The 9,598-nt window shown below is 40.3% G+C and overlaps 1 protein-coding gene across 6 annotated transcripts in view; it reads left to right on the top strand.

Annotated features, from left to right (window-relative positions):
* The first annotated feature begins 490 nt into the window (after positions 1 to 490).
* Positions 491 to 9,598, top strand: part of TAB3 (TGF-beta activated kinase 1 (MAP3K7) binding protein 3) — a 61,226-nt gene continuing 52,118 nt past the window's right edge. For 3 of the 6 annotated variants that reach the window (XR_008497112.2, XR_008497113.2, XM_063660671.1), the window contains exon 1: positions 491 to 811. The gene's annotated coding sequence lies outside the window, so the exon portion shown is untranslated. The remainder of the gene's footprint in view (positions 812 to 9,598) is intronic. The other 3 variants (XM_063660672.1, XM_063660669.1, XR_010125500.1) reach the window with 2 other exon arrangements.

Raw genomic sequence — 9,598 nt, 5'->3', positions numbered from 1 at the left:
ATCCGCAAGCACACAGCAAGAAGCTCTTGATAATGTGAACTCATAACAGGATGAAGAAGGTGCAGCTGAGGCTTTGCACAGAATACTCGGTGACAAAACCCATAAGGACAAGCAAAGGGTTGGAAGACTCCCGGGGACGCAAAAAGTGTGTTGGCCATTCGGGCTCCTGAGGGATGACCAAGCCTTAAGGGACGCCTCTCACTTGGTGCCTGGTCCTGCCAAGCCCTTTACTGGGTTTCTTGACTGGGTTTCATTACCCCGCCCCGCGCCACTAGTGGAAACAGGTAAAACCTGGAGAACTAGGTCCTACTTTAGGGGCCGTTCCGGGCATGCGTCATTACCCGCGCACGCAGGCGCAGTAACTTCCTCGGTAACTGGTACTGCCCATTTCCGATATGGGAAGCATTTGCTCAGGCTTCCCTAACTTATCACCTTTCCTTTGGGCCCCCGCCCTCCTGTTCCTGTGGGGGAAGCCTCGCGAGATCGCCCTTGGCAGTACCCGGCGGCGCCATCTTTGTGCCTGGCGAGCGACGGCGCCCGACGGAAGCCCTGAAGCCAGAGCTTGCTCGCCAAGCTCTCGCTCAGACCGGATCTAGGAAATACCAGGCGGGCCTCGGTGGGAGGGACGCACTGAGGGAGGAGGGAGGAAAGGGGGCGGCGGCGGCGGCGGCTCACACCGGATCCCGGCCCCGCACGGCGCGTACCCTGGGGGTTCGGGCGGGGAAGCGGCGCCGGCCCGGACCCCCCGCGGGAGCAGGCGACGGGCGTGAGGGCTAGGCGGCGGCGGCGGCCAGAGAGCAGCAGCCGCCTGGTGAGTGTCCGCGGGGAGGCCCGGCACCTGCCCGAGCAGGGACGTCGGGGGCGCCCCCGGGATCGTCCCAGTGACCCTGTGCCTGCGACGGTGGGCGTGTGCGCAACTGCGGGTGTCCCGGGGACTCAGCCCGGCCCGGGACTGCGGCTGACAGCGGGAACTGCGGGGCTGCCGGAGGTTTGCGCAGGGCCTGGCGCGTCCGCGCCCGCCCCAGACGCCCCGAGAGGCCGAGGGGAGAGGGAGTGGCTGGGGTGGTGTGTCGACTTGATTGGCCTTGGTCCCCCAAACGGAGGGGACGATGCCCTTCCTCGCCGGACCCTAGGCATTGCGGAGGGTGAGCCTCTGTGGACCGGCTTTAAGCCCCCAGGAAGGTGTTTGAGGATGAGGACTAGCAGCACCAGCGTGGGGGCCGTTGAGGGTGTTGAGAGATGTGAAGGTTAGTAGCAGTATAGTAAGAATTGTTGGAGAGGAGGTTTACAGATGACTGTTGGTAGGTGTTGAGTAAGGAGAAAACATTGCTTTCCTTTAAAGATCACACAAGCAGTCCTCTGAGGTCCAACAACAGATTAGAGTTATTCCCAGTTGGAGTTCTGTAGTTTACTACCGTGTGCCAGCTCATAAAGTGCGTAAAAGCAGGATTTGAAGGGTGAGGGACAGGTGAGGTATAAAGTAAGCTGCATAAAAAAAATCCGAAGTTTGTTAATGTGTTAAAATTAACACTGTTAATGTGTTAAAGTGTAAAGCCTTCTGTTTCTACTGAAATGTAACTTATTTAAATTATTTAAGAAAACTTGCCACCTTTGGTCCAGACCGGGCTTGTCAGTTCGATGTGTTTCTTCAGTGACGTTTGTCAATCAGGCAGTCATTTTGGCATACAGTATATTTACTTCTGGTTTCTAAAAGAACAAGAATGAATGAGAAAAGGGAACAGTTTGGCAAACTGAGCTTTCTTTGCGCACTTTTTCATTTTGAAAGGATAAGAGAATTTACTTTTTTCTTTGCTTTAGCAATGATTTGCAGTAGTATACAAGAACACGTGGAAGAAGAAAGGGTTTTTTGAGATGAGAGTTTAATTTTGCACAGTGTTAAATTATAAAGGGCCTCATCACCCATGGTAAGTTTTGTGATGGTGTGTTTTTATGAACACCGGAAGAATCCAGGCACATACATATACATGCTTTTTAGTCAGTGTGTGATATGAATCTTTACAACCGTAGGGACAGCCCCCGCCCCCACTTGCTTACAACTGGCTTAATCAAGGGAAAGCTAGACTTCAGTGAAGGTAAATATTAAATATGTGATTTTCATCTTCACATCTGAAAGAACATAATCTGCATTCAATCACCCTGAATTTTCTTCCATATGTTTATTTGATGGAGTCTTCTCCTCGGTTATAGATACCACATTGTGTACAGTTTGTTGGAGCAAACAGAGCTAATGTCGATTATATTCAGGCACTGGAGATCCTCACAGCTACCCTATGCTAAAGATAATGTTATCCCGATTGCACAGAACAATACTAACCTCCAATATTCTTTGGCGACTTCCCTGAGGAGATTATATAGCTGGTAAATTGCAGAGCTAGAACTCAAACTCATGTAGGTCTGATTCTAGAGCGTGTGTTCTTTCACCATACTCTGTGTAAGTTTTTGTGCTGACTGATACAAATTTTATGAAAATGGAAATTTGTGTTACAAAGAAACCTTTCAGTTCTGTTGGTAATCTTGAAAGCTTTCAGTGTCCTCGGCTCCAGATAATCTCAAGGTTTTTTTTCTTTTCAGATGCGTCCATTTTCTAGCCAGAGGTAACATTTGAGCTAGAAGTCTGCTGATCTGTAAAGAGATTCCTAAATAGCTGGTAGTGACCTATCTGAAATTCAGATATTTTCAGTAACTTTGCCTCATGTGTCAGCATGCCCAAGATACTTCAAAGAACAAATATTTTGTTTATTCTGGTCCTGAATAGTATTTCAAATTACATTATTAAATGGCAACTACCTATAGGGGTTTGAATTTGCTTTATCAGAGCTTGGAGGTACACATACACATCCCTGCCTTCTCCAGCAAGTGGAGTACTTGACAGCTGACCCTGTTTTTCTTCTCTTTAATAATTTGATACAAAGGTTTTGGACCCTATTCATGATTTGCAGAAAAGACGGCAGCTCTTCTGGGATCCACCATAATCTGCTATGGGGCAAGGGAATGAAAGACCTTAACAGGTTCCCAGGCAGTATCTGAGGTGTTGATGAAACAGCGGGAACATCTTGCCAGTGGTCACTTTTATCTCCCACTGGTCTCTGCTGTTGCATTTCTTATGTGCTGCAGAGCCTGCTCAAGAGAAGGGCTCCACATCTGAGTAGAGTTGAAGTGGAAGAACAGCCACAGAAATCAGAAAAAAAGAGAAAAAGATACTAAATGTCTGGTAGTCATCCTCCACCAAGTCATTTGGTCCGGTTTAGCTGCCTAGTTAATTATCTCTGGCTGAAAGTTCTAGAAAAGTTTTGAAATTCGGGGTTTGCTGCTTCATCTTTTAAGAAGTACATTGTTTGGGGGCCTTCAGTTAAGTAGTCCTGTCTTCATGGAAACAGAAAAAGAAGTCTTGTGTTCCTCAGTACACATCAGCATGTGTGTGTATTATGTAGCTTTAGAGACTGTTTTAAATAATCCCTTGGCATCTTGATGGGCAATCTGTGGTCTGAATAAGTTTTTAAATATAGTTATACTCCCAAGAAAGAGTTAAATAAAATATACTTCCTTACTTGTGAAAGTAATTACTCATGGTATTTGGGCTATTTATTAGGGCGAAAAAAATCAACAAATGATAATGTAACTGAATGCTTACCAAGTAAATAAAGCCTTTCTGAAATGATTTATATTGCCACTGTATAAAGATAAAACACCAGGAAATTGCCTTATATCTACTTATAAGTTTATTTTCATACCTTCTATATAGTAAACCTCAAATTATTACCATGGCCACAAATATTTATTTCTCTAAAAGTGAAATGGACCTGATGAAATATTTGGAACTATCAAACTGAATTAATCCTAAATAAGAACATTTATTATAATTTAATTCATGGACAGTTCTATTTGTCCAACTCTAACATCCTACTTCCCTCCCTGCTTCAAATTTCTCTACTTTCCATCCCCTCCTTCTGATGCTGTTCCTGCCATTTACCTGGCACCCTTAGTTTTCCATTGACACTGAAGTCTTTGATAGGGTGGATGCTAACAAGGAAGGCACCAAAACTCCTCCAAGTCCCTTCTCCACCTTCCTGTGCTCTAGGAGGTCAAGAGGGATGCGGATAAGACCTCTTAACCCACCCTGTTCTTTCTTGAAAAGGAGGATGAGAATAGCCAGAGTGAGGGAGGCACTGTCAAGACCCTCCAATGGTTTCTCCTCTTCTTCACTCTCCTTAAGCACCCAAGGAGGAAAGTTGGTAAAAGCCCACGTGCTGCAGGAACAGGCACTGTACACTCATCCTCTTCAGCAGCCCGCCATCTTCGCAGTTTCCTCACTCCTTTCAGCTGCCATCCCCTGCTCCATCCTTCTTTCCCAGTTGGTCTTGCCTTCCTCATCCCTGGATCTCCTCCCACCCCAGCTCTGCCTTTTTGCCTTCCTTCATAGTGGAAGCCGAGGTCTGTGGTCCTAGGGAAGCTCAGGCTTCCAGTTATGGGAGGGAAGATTTCCTTTTTCTACCTCCAGGGCTAAATGGGTCAGGAGTAGTTGCTGTTATCCTGAGTTGGAATGCTAAATTGATTTTCCTGTAGAAACATTGCCCACACAGGTTCTGTGTTTTGTTATACTTCTGTAACCTTTTGGACATTTAGGCTTTTGTGAGCCGGCTTGGAAACCTAGCATATTGATCATTGTCTCCTGGAAAGGCAGAGTCTGAGTTTTAAATACATGATTTTAAAAATCAGCTTGTGCTCCAGAAATTGTTGAGGGTTGCCTGCTTTTTGTTAATTATTCACTGAAATGGCAGGTATTAATAGTACACCTTTAGCTGTCCGGAATTAGATTTATGTGGATCAGATGGCTCTTGTGGGAGATAAACTGATAGGCTTTTTAGATTGTCAATGAAGGATTTCTAAATTTAGGCACATGTTTTGAAATAAAATTTAAGTTAGTCCATCTCAGCCTAATATTGTCATTAAAGCAGACAGATCTTGCAGTTTTGTTGAAAGAGCATAGTTTTGGTTTTTCATAAAAGGAATATCTTGTTCCCACCATGAATTACTGCTGATTTGAAACTTTTCAAAGGTATTGGACCTCTTGCAGTTATTTTACCCTCGTTTATTTAGTGTAAACATGGGACAGTGTGTTTGTTTTACTTCAAGATTTTAAAATAAAGTGTTAGCATGTTGAGGTTACATACTGTTACCACTGTTTGTGATGTTCAGTCAATTAAGTGAGGGATATGAAGGTGATAAAAACAAAGCTAAGTACATTTTAAATTTGTTTTCCATAAATGTGTTCAGTCTTATCTTGGTTGAAGGAAATACTCCTAATAAAAGGCAAGATGGGTTTTTTATTTTTTTGGTTTCCAAACCACTCTTTCATTTGAAAAATGACTTTCAGTAAGCACGCTGTGTTCATTTTAAGAGTTTACCAAGTTATTTAATTACACACAGAGTGCAGAGGTTAAAAATATGATCTCTAGGGGTAAAATGCTCAGATGTTCAGATCTGACACTAACTAGCTCTGTGTTCGTGGGCAAATTACTTAATCTCTGACCTGTTCCCTCATTTTTGAAGGGATAATGTGGTACCTACCTCATATAAGGATTAAATGAGCCAGAGGATGTATCATATTTAAAACATGCCTAGCAATGGTGAATACTCAAAAAGAGTTAGTTCTTATTATTACGTTGTCGTCATCATTACTACTATTACTGTTATTACTTCAGCTGCTTTCGAAGATGATACGCCTTCTGTTCTGGGGTGTGGGCATGAAAGATAGATTTGTTTACCTGGTAGCAATTTTTTAATGCAGAGTTTATTTGAGAGGTTCAGGGAGAGAGCAGTATGTTAACTGCTGGATACATCCACAATTGGCCATAGTGCAGGAAATTCATAGAATATTAAGCTTATTTTTTTCAGTAACACCATTCCTTTTGTTAGGTATAAAGAACTATGCCTTTTTGATGTTTGAGCAAAACTAGATTATTTGAGTAATTGCAATGTCTTTATTAAAATACGGTTATCTTGGTATCTAAAGGCTAGAGTCTGTGCAGGGGGAGCCTCAATTTCTAAATGATCCATTGGTAAGACTTTTTTTTAAGCAGCACCATTTTCCCACAGAAAAATGTCACATAATAGTGTTCAGATTCCCAAGCTAGCCCAACATATCTGAATTTGAATACTGATAGTATTATAAAAACTAACTTTTATGTGTAACAGTGTCTCAGCAGGAACATGCACTGAGTACATCAAGTACTGAAAGATTATGAACACAATCTTGCAGATACGGCAGTAGGGCTATCTTCCTTTGCAGTCCTAGCAAGGACCGTCAAGCCTTGGGAAGAGAACTCTCTCCTCTGGTAGAGGCCGAGGGTAAGTAGTGGAGACTGGTCTCTAGAAGGCAGTAGCTTTTTTCTGGCTTGGCTCCTCAAAAGGCTGTATAGTATAGTGGTTAAGTGCATGGACTGTCCACTCAGAGTGCTTATCTTCAAATCTCTGTTCCATTACTTACAGAACTTCCCATCTGTAAAATGTAGGTAAAAGTAGTGCCTCCCTTATGGGGTTCTTGAGAGGATTAAATGTGTTAATCCGTGTGTAGCGTTTAAAATAGCACCTGACCCATAAGTGAGTGCATAAGAAGTGTTATGTATTTTTTAATTATTCAGCTTGACTGGTCTAGGATCTCTAGAATACCTTTGTCTGCTTGGCTGTCCACTGCCCACATCTTTTGCACTAAATAGGATTCTTCTCTTTCCTTTCTACTGAGGAATGGTTTCAGACTTTTCATTCCTGCCTGAAGTATTTTTTAAGGGGTTTTGGGGGGTTTATTTTATTTTTTAATGTTGGAGAAATAGCATTCTTCTGTGAACCCACTCCATTTCCCCATTTAGGCCTTGTGTTGATGGAGATCATCATTTGAAGAAAGATATTGACTGTGGGCATTTAATTGAGTCAGAATTGAGGTACAAATTTCTCAACTTTTAGTAGTTTTTGCTAAGTCATTTCTTTTTAAATAAGCTTTTTATTTTGGAATAATTTTAGACTTACAATGAAGTTGCAAAGATTGTACAGAATTCCCATATACTCTTCACCCAAGTATATATAACCCTGGTACATTTGTCTAAACTAAGACATTAACATTGGTACATTATTGTTAGTGAGACTGTAGATTTTACTCGATTTTACCAGAATCTCACTAATGTCCTTTTGCTGTTCCAGGATACCATGTTGCACTTAGTTGTTAAGTCATTTTTAATTATTTGTTTTTATATCATGGAGACCTACAGTTCTTTAGTGAATAGATTTCTGTGGCTGTAAAACCATTTTCTGTTTTAGTTTTAAGTTCTCTGCATATACTCGAAGGCTAGGTGTTTCCTCTAGGGATGGGAAGTCCAGGGATTTATCTTGGCACTGAACTTTATAGGTTGAAATAAAAGGAGAGAGTTCTATTACTGTGGAAAGAACACTATGGTGATGGAGTGTAGGCTAAAGCATTTTTATAATTTAAAACTGTGTTTTCATGGGACTAAATTGAGTTATTTTATGCACTCTATTCACTTTTGATGGATTTGATTTCAAAATGACAAGTCATTCTTCCTATTAAAAAAGTGTTAAGCATACTTCTTGGATATGGAAGCTAATTGAAATGAATTGGAGAATTTAATTTTTTAGTACTCATCATAGTTATGATTGATTTAATACATTAATATTAGTATAATTTCAGTAATTTAGCACATTTGTTTATATGCGCTTTTAGAAAATCCTTGGTTTCGATTTGTGGCAACAATCGAGTCTTTTTGTTTTTTTCAGGGATACCATATGTAACAGGTGCCATTGTTACTCTTAACTTTTCACACATGCCTTCAGTTTGATGTCAAAGTCATCATTTAGTGTAAACAGCAAGTTATCTGTTAGGCCGCACATCATGAACTTTTAGAAAGGCTTATCTTTTATGCCACAGAAATAGCATTTGGCTATTAGTCATGGATGGCAAAGAAATTAATTTTGAGTTGTTTGGATAAAAATGTTTCAGTTGACTATAGTGTGTATTGAGAGACACTGCCAGTAAACAAACTCTCTTGGTAGGTGGAAATCCCCTAGAAGTTACAGAAAATTGAGAGGAGGTGAACTTAATTAAATAACTTGAATTGTTTAGACATATTCAGAGCTTCTTATGACCTTGAAGAAATCACCCAACTTCAAAAGACCTCGGTTTCTTCATTTGTAAAATTAGGGAGTTTGACTAGATGCGTAAATCTACTTGTTAGTTAACTTCTAAGATGTAAAAACCCTCTTGTTTAACAAAAACCTACAAGATCAAGTTGCTTATCTGAAATCTTTATGAATCAACACTAGTCACTAAGTCTAGATATAAGTCAGTTTATCAATTGGGTTCAAATAGTTTCAAACCAATATTACTGTAAGTTTGAGAGTCATTAGTTGGTTTGACACCTCTTGTATATTTTTGGTAATTAGTATATTGCTTTTTAAAATTTTGTTATCTGATTTTTGTGCTTTACCCTGAAGCAATGAACTTCAAACTTTTTTCTCATATTCCCTAAACAATTTTGAAAAATATACTCCTTTACACTTAAAAAAAAACAAAAAACAAAAAACCTCTTACTGAAGTTTAATATGCAGAAAGTACGGTAGTGAACAACTCAGTGAATTTTCACCAACTGAGCACACTTGTGTACTAGCACCCAGATCAAGAAATTCTTACTACCTTACCCCCCTCCACCCCCATCCCTGCATATTTTCCTAACTTTTAACACCACAGATTAGTTTTGCCTACTTTTGTACTTTATCTAAATGGACTGTTTTGTCTCTGACTTCTTTTATGCAACATTGTGAATTTGAGATGTATTTATATCGTATGTAGTTGTAGACTGTTTATTCTCATTACTGTATACTATTCCACTGTATGAATAGATCATTATATATTATTGTTGAGGGATATGTAGGTAGATGTCAGTTTGTGGAGAATGTCTTTGTGACCTTGGAGTAGGCAAAGATTTCTTCAACAGGACTTTTCAAGAGTAATTATTTCTCTTACAGTTTAGATTGGATAAGGAATGGGAGAACTGGTTTATTGAAATATGAGCAGTTAAATTTTTTTAATGTTAATATGTAGTTAAAACTTAATATTCTCTAAATCTCAGGGAGAATGTTAGTATTTTTAACTAAATCTTCCAGGTAACAGGTTTGTGCTTTCATGACTATTTTGGGAGGAATTCGTTCAAAAATGTGTCATGTACTTCCTTGTCTTTTTGACTTGCCGATTTGTAGGAGTTTTTACTATATGCTGGAAATGAGCCCTTGCTGGTTGTAAATATCTTCTCCCACTGTGTGGCATGCTTTTTCTATTTCATGGTATTCTCATAAGATTACCTCCAAGGTATTCATTCTCTCACTTTCTAGAAGCTTTATTGTTTTGGCTTTCACATATAGATCTAGCATATACCTGAAATTGATTTTTGTATTTTGTGTGAGGTAGGGGATAATACTGTCTTTTCCTATATGGATAGCTAATTTTCCCAGCACACCATTTCCCTGCTATTGTCAGGAATCAAATGTCCATATATCTGTGGTTCTGTTTCTG

The sequence above is a fragment of the Pongo pygmaeus genome, chromosome X (assembly GCF_028885625.2).
Source record: "Pongo pygmaeus isolate AG05252 chromosome X, NHGRI_mPonPyg2-v2.0_pri, whole genome shotgun sequence".
Classification (NCBI taxonomy): domain Eukaryota; kingdom Metazoa; phylum Chordata; class Mammalia; order Primates; family Hominidae; genus Pongo; species Pongo pygmaeus.
The sequence above is the reverse complement of the archived record's forward strand: the minus strand, read 5'-3'. Positions and strand labels throughout refer to the sequence as shown.